Source organism: Tyto alba, unplaced genomic scaffold (assembly GCF_018691265.1).
Source record: "Tyto alba isolate M040663 unplaced genomic scaffold, T.alba_DEE_v4.0 Super-Scaffold_1000006, whole genome shotgun sequence".
In the NCBI taxonomy this organism is placed as follows: Eukaryota; Metazoa; Chordata; class Aves; order Strigiformes; family Tytonidae; genus Tyto; species Tyto alba.
The window spans coordinates 32,335,323-32,350,523 of NW_024881272.1; the positions used below are offsets into that span (position 1 = coordinate 32,335,323).

The 15,201-nt window shown below is 49.9% G+C and overlaps 1 protein-coding gene across 16 annotated transcripts in view; it reads left to right on the forward strand.

Moving 5' to 3' along the window:
- The window catches only part of NFIA (nuclear factor I A), a 360,430-nt gene extending 357,501 nt beyond the window's left edge, over positions 1 to 2,929 (forward strand). For all 16 annotated transcript variants that reach the window (XM_033008836.2, XM_033008837.2, XM_033008841.2 and 13 more), the window contains one exon: positions 1 to 2,929. This exon is cut by the window's left edge and continues 4,364 nt beyond it. The gene's annotated coding sequence lies outside the window, so the exon portion shown is untranslated.
- The last annotated feature ends 12,272 nt before the right edge of the window (positions 2,930 to 15,201 follow it).

Consider the following 15,201-nt stretch of genomic DNA (forward strand, 5'->3'; position numbering starts at 1 on the left):
AAAAAACCCAGATACATAGCCTAAAACAGTTTTTTTTTCCTTGTGGTGAATTTTTTTTTTAAGAATGTCAGTTAATATTGTACTTTGCATTGTGTCTCTGGAAATATCTTTTTTTTTTTTTTTTTTTTTTGGTAGAAGGCCTCCATCGAACAAAATTAAAACCATAACCGGCATGACAATGTAAGGAGAGCTTCAATGGCACCTAAACAATAAATAAATAACAAAATAAACCTCATGAGGTCTGTCGGAGGCAGGTCTTGTGAAGTTAACACTGCCTGCTAGGCAGGATTTTCATTAAATCAAGCTTACAATGCCAATTTTGTCTTGAAGTCAATGCATGTATTACTGTTTGACAGTAAACCCAGCTATGCCATCATCAAGTCCAAGGCTGCGCAATAGTCTAATTAGTATCGAGTACATTTTCCTTTTATTTTTTCCAATAAAAAAGCAGTGGGATGAAAATTGCTTTGATATATAGCAGGTAACATTGAAGCTATTCCATAGCACTTAACTGTAGTGAATACTGTGTCACCAATTCTGAAATCAATTTAATGTTTAATGCAAATCCATTACATGGTGCTATTACAGGCTGGCAAAATGATTTACAAAAATGTGACAACTTGGGCTCAATTCACTCTGCTTTCCAACAATGTAAATGCATAGCAGTGTTTATCTGCATGAAAACTATGCACTAATCTATCTGAAAAAAAAAAGAAAAGAATATATCAACTTTGGTATCTACTTTCCGTTTACTTCGATCCTTGCCTTTTCGGTCATTGTTATAATGCCAGCTTTAGGACAGAAAGAATTATAAGAAAACCAGCATAATACCTGATATATTAAAATGTAGTGCCTGTGAAATCTGTATTATATTGCTCTTCTGAAGTAAGATTTTTCTACACCGGTAGCCTTCGCTGTCTGTCAGAACCTTCTGATATAGGTGATGTAAAATAACCGTACAATATTAATGCATGCTATTCCATAATGCTTAGTAGCTGTATGAATATTACTCAAAGTTATGTTAGTCTTTTTTTCTGACTTGGTTCTTGTCAGATAGGTTTAAAGATATTTCACTGAGAACGCAAATTCTGTCTTTTCTTGATTTGGGGTGTTTTCAGTATTTTGGAGGTATACATTTACTTAAATTCAGTATTACTTGTGTTTTGGGTTTTTTTTCTTTTTTTTCTTTTTTTTTCCTTTTTTTTTCCTTTTTTTTTTTTTTTTTTTTTTTTTTTTTTTTTCCCTAGAGGGCAGGACATGGTGTTTGAGACCAGAAATCCGTGCCTGGTAAGATTTTCGTCTTGAAAAGCTACCCTAAGAATTCAGAGAGCTTGCTCTGAAGAACAGACGCATAAAGTTCAAATTTAAGGGACTGTCCTTTAAACCCACAAACGAGATTGAGCTCACGTTGCGAGAGATTTCTTAATGGGCAGCGGTTAACCAGGTACCCATGCTTGACCCTTCTTCACACCAGACTTCCTCATATAGAAAGAAAAACCCTTTAAAAAAAAAAAAAAAGAAAAAAAGAAAAAAAAAACCTCATGTGGTTGTTTAGTTTCATGCACAGTTGCAATATTTTTCTTCAAACAAACTCTGTACAAACTTTGGGCCCGATTCATAAAAGCTCCTTTGCTATTAACACGGGAGGCTGGTGGGCTTTTCTCGGCCAAATTGCGGGTGGCTCGCTTTCCGAGCGCCCGCTTTGGCCAGCCCCGCTTTCCTCGGCACGCGTGCCCGCGGGCTTTCCTCTCCCTCCCCTTCCCCTCCCCGCCTCCCCGCGCCCCAACGGAGCCGAGGAATCGCTGGGAAGGGGCCGCGGAGGAGGCGAGGCAGCGCAGGACCATGCTCCGGCACCCCCGAGGCGCAGGCTGGCAGGGGGAAAAGGGGGAGACGGGGGCGAGGACGACCCCGTGCCGCGCTCCGGCCGGTGCCAGGGGTTCGTAACACGGTGGTACGAGGCTGCTCGATTACAAAAGAGATCTTGTCCGTACCAGGAAAAAAAAAAAAAAAAAAAAAAGACGCTAGATCGCTACCTCCGAGCTCTAGAGAAAACCTTCGTCAAGGCAAACACTTGTACACAATGTGAACTTTTGTACTTTCTATGCTTTTTTTTTTTTTTTAGGGAAGACTATTTTCCACTTAGTTAATCCTCTATGCTCGAGCATGAACAAAAACAATTGTGTTGGGTGAAATGCCCCCCCCCGCTTTTATCTGCATCCACAAATTAATATGAGGGGAAAAAAAGAAAAGCAAAACAAAACAAAAAAAAAAAAAAAAAGAAGATGAGTTTCTAGACGGAGCATGGTAGGAAGAGAGTGCCCGGCTTGGCATCTGCCGCCGCCGCTTGTTCTTGCTGCCGGCGCCCTGCGCCCGGCCGCGACTGCTGCCTTGGGGAAAGGTCTGCGAAATTCTTTGCTTTGGAAATACAATCAAGGAGAAATCTCCATTTTGGCAGGCTGTGCGGTTTCTCTGTGCGGCTGAGCTCTGACCTAGCCCTGTCCCGCTGCCTGAGACTGGCCCGGCCAAGTCCCTCGGCGTCAATTTGAAATTTGGGGCGCTAAAATTTCCACCGGCCGTGTGAAAGGTCTGCTGCAAATTCACTTGACACCCGTGTTAATACCATGTCGTGTTCATTTTTTTTTATGAGTCAGGCCCCTCGTGCCTCTAGTATACTTGTATTGACTCTCATAGTTACCATTTTAGTTTTACTGTGTTCTGTGAAAAAAATTGTAATTGGTTGAGAATCACTGTGGGCATCCATTCTTATTCAACTAAGTCTCCGCAGGTTTTTTGAGCTGGTGTGGATTAGTTTAACTCTTGTATTCAACCATTAGTGCTACCACCTTCTCACATTACAATACAATTACTGGAAGCAAGTACTGCATTTCCTATGCAACAAAAAAGGAAAATAAAAAATTGCTAATGCTAACAGGCTGTGTTGTTATTTACTTTCAGCTGGGCATGGGGCGGCGGCATCGACCTCTCCGGGTGCGTGGCCTCGGGGCCGGCGCCGGCGCTCCGACCTGGGCAGGTTTGGGGGTTCCCCGGCAGTCTCTTCATCCCAAATCACAGGGATATTTGGTTAAATCGAGTCGCTGTTGTCACATCAGCCGTGCTTTCCCGTGCAGTCGGTGTCCCGCCAACACAAAATGGTTCCCCACACGGTAACACATTAATCTTCAGCGAACCTCTGCGGAGTAAATCACCCAAAGTAAAAACACCAGGCGCATCTAGTACAGAGGGAGGAGATTCATTAATTCTGCAAATGCTACAATATATCCTTAAACAGAGCTAAACTTTTAAAATATTACCTCGTTCCCCAGGAGCCCCAGCGCCAGGTGTCGGCGGCGTTTAGGCCTTGGCTGCTGAGTAGGCCTCGGCGCCGGCCGGGCAGAGCTGCCCCGCTCAGCCCCGGCTGTGCTGCCCCTCTCGAGGTGAGGGACAGGAAAAAATTAGGTTTCTTCGCAACCTTTAAAGTTTCCTTCAGTGCTTTTCGCTCTCCGGCACCTTTTTCTTAAAAGATACGTGCAGAAATCAGCATTTGCAGAAAGGAATTTTTTTGCTTTTAAGCCATTTTGCTTGGGCCCTGAAGGTGGTGAGAGGCGAGGGCCAGCGCGGCTCTGCCCAGCCCTTCCCAGGGCAGCACCAGCTGCAATACCAGCTCTTCCATCTTATTTGGGGGGAAATGAGTGTTTTCTAACAAATAGTTGCCTGACACTCGTAAACCACTGGTATTTCCTTTCTCACACCTCCACGTAGTTTCGGGTTTGGCTACAAGGGCAGGACGGGAGGCTTGGGCTGGGCACAGCTCTAATGTCACTGTCCTCGGGGGGCCCCGTCTGCGCCCCTCGCCACATCCCAGTTGCTGCTTCGGACACGGCACCCGCTGGCACCGCCACACGTTGTAGCAGCTGAGGACAGGTTGGAGCCCATTCAATTTAGCTTTTTTTTTTTTTCCTCATGAAAGGGACTAGACAGTATGGAAAAGCCAAATCCGTCCTCACAAAAAAACACAGCGCCCTGAGCGGGGGCTCACCAGCGCCGCTTGCCCCCCTTTTGCCCTGTGAGCCCTGGGAGGAGAGGGGGAGAAGGAGGGCAGGGCTCTCGCTTCTGGGCAGAAACCTCATCTCAAGGCAGTGAAAATGAACCCAAATGGCGGCAGTGCCCCTTTGGCTTGGAAATGAGCCCAGGCGTGGGCTGACCTGTCCGCGGGGCAGCGGGAGCTGGATGCCCCCTCCGAGCAGGGGGTGCAGGGATGGGAGGGAGGGACAGGGACCCACCATGCACATTGCTGCACCAATACACACAGGAAAAATAAAATATGCTTTAAAAAGAAAGACAAAAAAAGGTTCGGTTACACTAGACAGGGAAGATTTCTCCATGTTGCCCTGTATGCGGCCGGCGTTGCGCTCACCGACAGCTCCTTAACGCTGCCCCTTTCTCTCACTCGGCCCCTGTGCCCTCATCTATCGGTTCCCCCTGCTGCAAAAATCATTCACTGTTATTTATTTATACCCTTTATTATCGAGAGCATTGGCTGAGGCTGCCCTGGGTTTCCATGGAGGACCCAGGAAGGTGCCCAGGAGGGCAGCCAGACCCTGCCCCTCACGTGGGTGCTGGGAGCAGACTTGGGCATCATCTCCCACTTTCTCACTCCTTTTTCCTGCACCTTTTCTTTGACTCTTTCTTTCTCTTTCTTCCTGCAGATGAAAAGGTCTCCATCAGTATCTAAGGAAATAAATCCCATTTATTATTTATTGATATCAAAATGTGTCAGCTTGCCTCGGGATGCAAGAAGAATACGCAATAGGCTGCTAACAGAAAATTAAAAACTTTGGGTGGAAGAAGGACGGGGTTTTGTTTAGGCAGAGCAACACGGGCGCTTTGGTGCTCTGCCTTGGAGGGAGAAGCGCTGGGACGTGCTTAGAGGGAGTCTTGTGCGGTGCGAAGCCCGTCGAAAGGTGTGCAGTGCTGTGCACGGGTGAGAAGCCTGCGGGCCCGGCTCTCCCTTTTTTAGTGAGGTTTCATTTATCACCATTTGATTTTTCATCAGTGAAAGAAATATGGGCTGAACACCTTGTTTTGGCCATAAATAGCAACATCTGCACGCGAGCCCTTTTTTTCCCTCAAAAGGGTGCTCCGTGGCGTGGTGGGTGATGAAGTTGCAGCAAGCATGGTGGTGACAAAGTATTTATCCTGAACTTCGACACGTTGGGCGTTTTCGCCTTTCTTTCCCAAAATGCAGACCGCCAAATTGCTTTTGTATTGCTGATATATAATCTTCAGAATTTTTCAATCTTCTCACAAGCTTATTGTTATTGCACAGATATCCTGAAGAGATTACTCACATGTCATGAAACAATGGCCTTTTAAATTCCTGTTACTGGCGGATCTGGCTACTTAATCTCTTCCTTAAATGTAAATGTTCCTGATGATGCAACAAGAAAAGGACTTGGGGAGTATTACTGAGGAGGTGGGTTCGTCCGATGTCTTTTATCTGCCAAAGACAAGCCAAGACTGGAAATATTTATTGGTTCAGTACTTCAGCAACACGGTATTAATTGCCTCCGCGTGTTTTGATAGGTAGTTAGCACAAGGGTATTAATGAAAATAGCACCACTTCATTTTAAAATTAACTGCTTGGCCATTCAGCAACATGAGCTGATAAATTATGGCAATAAATTTGCAGTGGAGATTTATGCCAGCGTAACTCGCACTCGGGCCCGCAGGCACGGTCTCGTGGGGACGGGAGATGAGGAGGTTGAGGGGTCACAGCCAGCAACCCCCCACACCTTACCCATAGGCAGCTCCATGATTTTTTTTAAATCCTTCCATAAATGTGGGTCCAGGAGCTTCATGACCTTATGGGTCAGTTTAGGTTCTCCTTTAAAATAAATGATGCTCAGGGGGCGAAGGGGCCCTCCTTGCCGCGGGGGGCTGGAGGCATGGCCGAGTCTCTAGCGGCAAACGGGGTGCTCTGAGCCACCTCCCGTTCCTCTGGACGGATGGAAACGGAGCCGAGCTTTCCCCGTCGTTGTTATTTTTATTGAGGCCATTGGAGAGAAGAGGGGCCACCTGAGAAACCATGCAATCAGCCTCGCTTTCCCAAAAACCTTTGAAATACAGAGTCAGGCTGCTGGTGCTGCAAACTGTCAAGATGTAAATATTCATATTAGTATTTATCGGTATTAGTATTGTCATTTTTACTAGCCAGTCAGTGGCCTCTCGCTTGCCAGCACTAGACCCAGCATGTATTTATTTCTGTCCCACTCTTCCCTTCCACCGGGCAAAGCAAAGCGTCACTGCGGTTCAGGTCAGACCCAAACCCACCCCTTTCTTCAGGGTTTGGGTTGTTTTTTTTTCACACTATTTGCTCGGGACAGGAGGCGATGGGCGGGCAGGGGCCGCAGCCCAGCCTGTGCCACAGAAATATTCATCTGCGGAGGATGAACGGCAGCTCCCTGCCTTGGGCGGTGAAGAAATTGGAAAATGTTCCTATAAATGTGATTCATACAACATAACACCTGCCTGCACATTGCATTATCCAAACCTATTAGGGTGAAGGAGTCGCAGCCAACTATTTTGGTATATGGGTTTTAATTTTTTCCTCTGCCTTCTTCATTATTTCCCCACAGAAATTTTGCAACCCAGAGCCTTTTTTTTTTTCCTTCCAAAGCTAAAGAAATGCTCTTCTTCCAAAATGCTGCATTTAGTTATAGGGTGGAAGACACACAACTTCTAGAGAAACTTCAGCTGGATGTTGCATTTATAAATAAATGTGACAAATTTAATAGGGTAGGATAGGTATTTGAATTATTGATTGTTAAATATTTAAGCTACGAGCCCCCATCCATCAGCATGTGTGAGAAAGCTCGGGGCAGATTTATGATGCTGGAGTTTTCCTGGTTAGCTGGCACTTGGCATTTCTATTAATTATAGCCCACACATTCGGGTTTTTTTCAGGATTTGTTAGAAATATTTATAAAAGATGTCCCTATTATACCATTTAAATATTGTTTGTGCAACTGGAACGTGTTTTCTATTGGGGATTAATACACTGTTTGATTTAGGGGAAAATTAAATTAGAAGGTGTAAGTCTCAGGAGACAAATGCTTTATTTGAGAAGGGTTTCCACCACTGGAAAGCACAAAGTTTTTCTTTTATATATAAATATTTTGCTCTGGGTATTTCCCGAGGTCTGCAGGTGCGTGGGATGTCTCAAAAGTGCCCTCAGCAATGGGCAGGGGGAGAGGAGGTACGTGGCAGGGAGGGGGCAGGATGAAATACGTCATATTTATTAAAATTAAGGGATTTAGGGCCTCCTCCTCTAACAATTTCCCCGGAAGGATGCGAGCCCCATGGCTGAGCGCAAGGCCCCGGGGCAGGGAGGCTCTGCGCGAGGGAGGAAACTGCCCGGGGACTCTCGAGTCAATAACACACCTCTGAAAAAAAACACCTCCCAAAATACGTAGCTGTATGATAGATTGTAATTGCTCAAGAAGAGCCATTATGGCCTGTTAGGTCAATACTCTGCGTTTCCAAAGTGCTTTAATTAATACATATTTACCTCAGGTAATAGCAGGGATTTCTCTGAGTCATCGTATTAGGCCAAGAAAGGGTCCTAACTTTCATAATTCGGGCTGGGGGGGGGCGACACGACAACACGAGTTTAGTCTCTTATTGCACTTTATAAAAATGCATCTTGATGCCACGAGCAGCAAGAAACAACCCGTCCAGCAAGAGCATCGCATCGCCCCGTGCCTGGGGAGGCGACGTGGCGGGTGCCGCACGGCATGGGGGGGGGTGGCCCAAAGCTTTGCCAGCTCGCCCACCACATCCCGCCTCGTCCTTCTGCTCCCAGTTGCTCTTTTGGAGTCGTAAATATGTTACGGGCAAGAGGAGCCCTCGGCGCCGCGGGCTGTGCGGCTCAGCGCGCTGCCGCGGCCGGGCTCGCTGGGGATGCAGGATGCTGGCGCTGGGGAAGGCGCCCGGGCACCCCAGATTATTTGGGAGAGGGTGACCCACACCCTCCAAGGTGTTTTTTAAGTGATAACTTCTGCTTTCAAACAAGAAGTGTTGCTCGTGGGGACGGCAGGGCTCGGCCCCCTCCTCGTGTCACGCATCTTCCTCCTCCTTCTCTTCCTCCTGGGCGCTGCTGAGATGCTGCACGTGTGATTAAACAGAAGCCCTTAAATTGCTGCAATTCTGCGTCCACTCAGGGCTCGCTCCGGTGTTGTGAAACTCCCAGGACATCGGTTTACCTGCTCTAGTCATCCTGGACATGTGCCTTGATGTGAGAACCAAAGGCATCACACCTCTCCCGCCTCTGGAACGCAGCCCCTGGTCGAGCCGTGCGTGGGCTGGGAGGGGGGCAGGTGACCAGCAGGTTATAACCACCCCAGGTAACTAAAAATATAAACGATTACTGAATTTTTTTTTTTTTTTTTCCCCCCTCACAACCACAAATTAGAAATGGCACTGCTAAAAATCACTGGCCTATCCACAAATTTTAATTGAAACCTAAATAAATCATTTTCGTTGCTGCACTTGCATATAAACAATGAGGGAGATGGCACACTTACAGCGGCTTGTCAACGTTTGGTGACTAATGAGTCGCTGTGAAAATACAATCTGAAGGGCTGGAATTGAAAGCAGATTCCTCGGCTAACGAAGGGCACATGCGACCCCGCCGCGGCCATCGCGGCAGAAGGCACCGAAACCACCTCTTGGGGCTGGGGGTAGGGGGAAGGAAAAATTTCGTTAAGGCTGGCAGGACGAGTCTTTATTAAATAAAGCGCGGCACTGTAATGTGATATTGCAGCTGCAGCCTTTTTGCCACGTTATAGAGTAATGTTTTCCCCTGTCCTTGCAGCAAACAATAACCATATGCTGGATTTGTTACCAAATGTTTATTTTATTTCTTCATTAGTACACAGCGAGGGCTTGCAAAAAAAAAAAAAAAAAAAAACAAAAAACAAAAAAAAAAAAACAACAAAAAAAGAGATTTGGTTGCTCGAAGCGCCCGGGTAGAGTTTTTAGCCAGGGAGGCAGGTATCTCAGGCAGGGGTGCCCACGCTTTGGCGTTGGGCTTTGCTGTGTGTCACCCCGTCCCCGCCGCACCCCCGGATCCCGGGGTCCCCGTCGGGGATGCCCAGCGCGTGCGGGAGCGGAGGAGCCGGGACGGGTGCTGCAAACCGAGTTCCTCCTCCCGCCCCGGGGCTCCGGCCGCGGCACCGTCGGGAGGAAGGCCAAGCGAGACGCCGAAGTTAAACAAATTCTCCTGTGTTTTACAAACCCTCCCCGTCTGATGGGACAGGCAGCGCCGGTGCCCCCGGGACGAGCGGCTGTTCGGCGCAGCAGAAGCGAGTTTCTGGTTGGAAGCTGGAGCCGAGAGCTCGGCCGCTCGCCGGCGAAGCCCACGAGCTGCTGACGTCCGGCACAAATGGAAACCCCGAGGTCCTGGTCAGCTGTGGCTCTCAAAAAGCTTCTGAACTAAAAATCGGTTTTACAAAGGAGCCTTCCCCTTTCGGAAAGGGATCTAAAAGGGACCAAGAGCCTTGGCCAAGCTCTGCTCAGGGCCCTCAGGCTCTGTCTGCGGCCGCGGGAGCTGAAGGAGCCCATAGGATGTTGCTGGTGCCTTCAGGGACCATCTCCAGCTGCTGCTCCTCAGATGGAGGGGCCGTGCCCCACATGGACCCCTCCACTCTACATGGAGCCTTCCTCCCTGCGTGGACCCCATCCTCCTCACATGGACCACCTCATCCCTGCATGGGCCCCATCTTCCTCACGTGGTCCACCTCATCCATGCATGGACCACCTCCAACCCACATGGGCCACCTCCTCCCCACGTGAGCCACCTCCTCCCCTCATGGGCCACCTCCTCCCCACATGGGCCACCTCCTCCCCACATGGGCCACGTCCTCCCCACATGGGCCACCTCCTCCCCACATGGGCCACCTCCTCCCCACATGGGCCACGTCCTCCCCACATGGGCCACCTCCTCCACACATGGGCCACCTCCTCCCCACATGAGCCACCTCCTCCCCACATGAGCCACCTCCTCCACACATGGGCCACCTCCTCCCCACATGAGCCACCTCCTCCATGCATGGACCATCAACCCCCACCATGGGAAGGTGTCCTCCCAAGGCCAGCATTCACATTTCAACCACTAAGTCACCACAAACGCTTTGAGTTTGACAAAACGCCGTTTTCTTAGGGGATGTTTTCTCCACCACACGTTTAAGGCAGACCTGGGTTTCAAAGTTTGTGATTTTCCCCCTCAAGGGACTGCGAGGCTCCGGGCGAGAGCTGCATCTCCCCCCCACACACACGCTCAGCTTGGAGCCGCAGTTCTTCAGAAGCACCCAACGGCACAACGCTCGCCGCAGCCCCGCACATGCCGGCAGCCCCGCGAGCCGCAGCAAACCATCTCTAGCAAAGACCAAAGAATTGTCTTGCTCCCAAAATACCCAAGAACGATGCTATTTCCACCAAGAATGATGATGTTACCACCAAGAATGATGCTATTTCCACAAGAATGATGCGATTTCCACCAAGAATGATGCGATTTCCACCAAGAATCATGCTATTTCCACCAAGAATCATGCTATTTCCACCAAGAATCATGCTATTACCACCAACAGTGATGCTATATCCACCAAGAACGATGCTATTTCCAACCAAGTAGGTTGATAGTTCTTTTTTGGGGGTGATGGTAACTCACCCCAGAGCATCCCAAGCGAGGAAATGCCTGGCACTGGGAGCTCAGCTGCCTCCCTCACTTTTGCTGTTTAGATTTTTTCCCCCCTCTAAAGCAGCCTCGTGAAAAGAAATAAAAATACTGTGTTGCTTCTACAAATCAAAACCCGGACTTGACAGGGGGAAAGGGGGAAAAAAAAAAAAAAAAAAGAATAAAAAAAATTCAAACCACTCCCAACTGCAGCACATGCTCATGGAAACAAGATGTGGAGCACATGAGGCTGTCCCAGGGAGAAAGTTTGCTAAAAATAACATATGCAGATTATGTACATAAAATGTCATGAAATATCAGCACATAAAACCGTGTGGTAGTTCAGGCTGTTGCAATTACAGCTCAAACGTGCCAGATGAAGGACACGCAGCATTTGGTGCATCTGCAGTGGGAGCCAGGCGTGGGGCCAGCTCCTCTTTCCAGCCGTCGCTCGAGGCACCGGGGACCGCGGCCGGCCTCGCCACGCGGAGCCAAGGGCCTCCAAAAATATACAGGAATGGGGTTTATTCTTATTTTCTGGCTAAGGAGGGACAGGGATAGCCCTCGAGCTGCTTCCAAGCCCTCGTACCTGCGAAGGGGCCGCTCTCAGGGGCTGGGGAGGGGCTGGCTTGGGGCTGCTCCACCAGCCAGGAGCAAACTTGGGCACGGCCGTGGTGGAGCTGCCAGAAACCACCAGACTGGGGGGTTTCCAGTTGCTGACGTTCACCTGGGCGCAGGATGGAGCTGTGGCTGGCAAGCCGGACCTCTGCTTGCAAAGCAAATCGCAAAAAAATGGTGATTTTTTTTTTTTACCCAGAGCATCACTCATCCTGGGTGAAGCAGACCCCTACCAATTACTTCGCCAGAGGAAAGATCCCAGTAACCAATTTTGCTTGGATATGGGAGGATCACAACGCGCTTTGAGGCACTAACGAGGCCTGTCAGACCCCCCCGGAGGTCCTTCGGGGTGGCATTATAAGGCAGCTGACATTTTCCGCGCTCCCTCCTTAGTCTTCTGGCTGCGATATAAATTTTCCTCGAGTTCTGCTTTTGTTATTTGCATGCGTCTACACACTGTTTGTTTTTAGACAGTGACCTACATAATTCATTTTAATACGGACTGAGGCGGCAGGGTTGGGCTGGAGGAGTGTCGGCGGGGATGCAGGAGCTCCGGCTGCAAGGAAACCAGCATTCCTGTATTTTGGGAGAGGACGGCAGGGTGATGGTGTCCCCTCCCCTCTCTGTCCTGCCGGAGCCCTCTGTGCTGGTAGAAATGGTGCCGGACCACTTCCATTGGTGGCCAAAACCATGGATGAACTCTTCCTAATTGTCAATTTTAATTAAATATTCATTTTTTAATATAAATTCTGGCCCGCCTCTGCTCTTCCCTGTTTGCTCCTAGGTAATGGCTCTTGTTAGCAGAAACACAGCGACGCTCCGGGACCCCCCACCACGGGGAAGGTGTGCTGGGGGGGGGGGTCCCTCAGGCCACGTACCTACACGTGTAGGGGAAGACGTATTTTGTTTCGCAATTTGTCCTCACACAAGAGCCATCTGGCTGCTCAGCCTGACCCCAGGTCACTGCTTCTGCTGCTTAATATTAAATATCAGTTAATTAAATATTAGGAAATATTTAATCAAAATGGAGTTGGATCTGATTTGGGAAAATCCTAAGTTGCTGGACACGGCCAGTGGGGTGCAGGGATGCCTGCCTGGAGGGGGAATGTCCCCGTGGGGCACCGTGCCTCGCTCACAGCCCAATTTTGGGAGCATCTCCCCCAGCACCACACAGGTATTTGGGCCGGGACCTCCTGGGGCACCTCGGTGCTGCCCACGGGGACCCAGGCTCTGCCCTCCCCGCCAGCTGCCAGCACCCCCCCAGCCCTCATCAACTACAGTAGCCTCTTAAATTACCCATGTTACACATTTTAATCACTTTTCTAGCAAATAGAGCTTTTACCCAGATAGTCGGCCAGAATCGAATTACTTTACAACAGGTTTTTATTTCTTTTTCCCCCCTCAAGGATACTTTTTATTTCAGCAAACGCGCACCGCTCCGGCGGCTCCCGGGGCGAGCGAGGCCCTTTGTACGGCGCCGTGATTCATCGCTTTCTCATTATTTTGTCCTTTTGCTGGATATTGCCTGGGATAATTTTTTTTTTTTTTTTTTCCCCCCCTCTTCCTTTTCTTTCTTTCTTTCCAGTCCGCTTGAAAGGAGCTGATGGAAGGAGAGGAATATTCACCTCCCAAGTTTGCTCACGGGGCTGGCGGCGGCTCGGCAAACTTTCCTCGCCGCCATCCCCGCGCGCGGTTCGGTGTGTGCCGGCACGGCCGCCCTCGGCAACCCCGGCCCCGGGACAGCCGTGCGAGGGATGACGCTGTTTGCTTGCTCCACATCCCAGCCATTTCATCACTGGCCGTTTTGCCTCCGAACCATTTAATATTTAACGAGATCCGGGCCGGGCGGGCGCTGCGCAGCCATGGCCGGGCGCTGCGGCTCCTTTTCCTGCAGTGCGGGGAAGGCTGTCGGGGAGAGGGAGGGGTGGGGGGGTGGGTGGGGGGGTGTGAGTTGTGTATTGCGGCGGATGGGAATCTTTTTATTTCGATTGATTTTCAGTTAATAACTTTTAACCTCCTGAACCGAGGCGGCTGCTGACGGGGCTCGTGTGAGGAGCGGTGGGGGCGGACACAGGGGCTGAGAAACGCCGGGGGCTCGGCCTGGGGGGGGGGGGGGGGGGGGCACGGGCACCTCTCGGTGATGCCAAGGGGACCCCAAAGTGGGGGGTTTGTGGCTTGAGGAACACCCCGGCGGGGCACACGGTGGTTATTTATTTAGGAAACTTGCACTTTAGCCACGAACCCAGAGACCCTCCTTGCCTCAGCCCCAGGGGTGCCAAGCGGGCTCGGTTTCTTCACACAGGTAAACGGGTTGATTTCTCTTATTAAAAAAGGACAGGAGGGACTATACAAAAATCCTACACATAAATCTTCCTAAAGGTCCCCTCTTCCCTCAGCACCCCACGCCGGAGCCCTCCCACAACCCACCTGGATGAAGGAAAGCCATTTTCCCAGCATTTTCTCAGCTGGAATGCTTGCCCAGTTGAGAACCCACGTCACTGGGTTGTGATACCCCACCTCTACAGGCCCAGAATTGGGGTTTGGGGAAGTTTTTCTTCTTTCTAAATAATATTTTTACACCATTTGGGAGTTGTTTAGGGTGGCTTTTTGTTTTCTGTCCAAGGGAAGCTTGGAAGAGGACCAGTTCCTTGGCCACTGCTCACAGCGCTGGTGGGCACCAGTTGAATGGCAACATCCAACACAGCGGCCAGTGTTCCTGGAGAGGAAGAGCATTTTCCCCGTGAGATTTCGGAAGGGTCACCCTGGACGTGGGACAGGAAAGCTAGCGAGGTCTCCCAATCCACTGACCACTTCCATAAGTGCTCAAGGCCGGGTTGGACGGGGCTTGGAGCAACCTGATCTAGTAGAAGTTGTCCCCGCCCGTGGCAGGGGGGGTTGGAACTAGAAGATCTTTAAGGTCCCTTCCAACCCAATCCATTCTATTCCCTGCGGCATGGGGAGGAGAGGAAAGGGCTGAAATTATCTTAGTTATCATCTGATGGAAAGGAGGAGAAAGCAGCGTAGGAAAATTCTTATAAAGGCAGAGGGTGAGCGATGGAGAGGCGATGGTGAGCGATGGAGAGGGCGAGAGCTGCTGGCTGAGGTGGCATTTGCACCCAATGCCACTGGAAATGCTGACTGCCCTTGCTCTGGGGCAGGCGGGGGGGGCGACGGCGGAGCAAACCCTTGCTCCTGATGATATTTGCAAAGCTGAAGCAGCGCGGGCAGTCTGGTGCAAACGGGAGCCTCCTGGCTTCCTGCTGAAGGAAAGGCAATGGCTCATCATTTCAGCTATAGAAGCAAGGTTTGAAAATGCATGTTCTGGAGCCAGGAGACAAAGGAAAATCAGATAAAATCTACTTCTGAGAAGGATTTTGAGGTGAGACTCATGACTTTTTAATGGACCAGACTGATTTAACTCCCTTTGTATTGCTGCTGGCTGGTGCAGCTCTGGCTTCTTGCTGTTTGGTCGAGCCAAGAGTCCTTCCCCGCTGCCCCAGGACACTGTCCCAGCCAAACTCCCGTGGTTCAGCTACAGGGAAGGGTAAGGGATTCGTCCCGACACACGAAGCACTACATAGTGCAGCCAGGAATACGTTTGAGCTCTTGAGGTCAGCAGTTCAGTATCATGTTGTTACGCCCATCTCAGTTATTTCATTCCCTTTCTAAGTCCTCGTGATGAGACAGAGCAGTGGAGGCACAGCTGATTCACGATTTGGGGGGACTTGTTCTTGGATGCTACACTAGAAAGGGACTTTAAAGGCTGTGCTGGAAGAGGACCGTGGGCATGAGCAACCTGGAAGAAGTTGGCTTGGTCATCCAGCTCCAAAACCTGGGTGGGAGTGACGGCA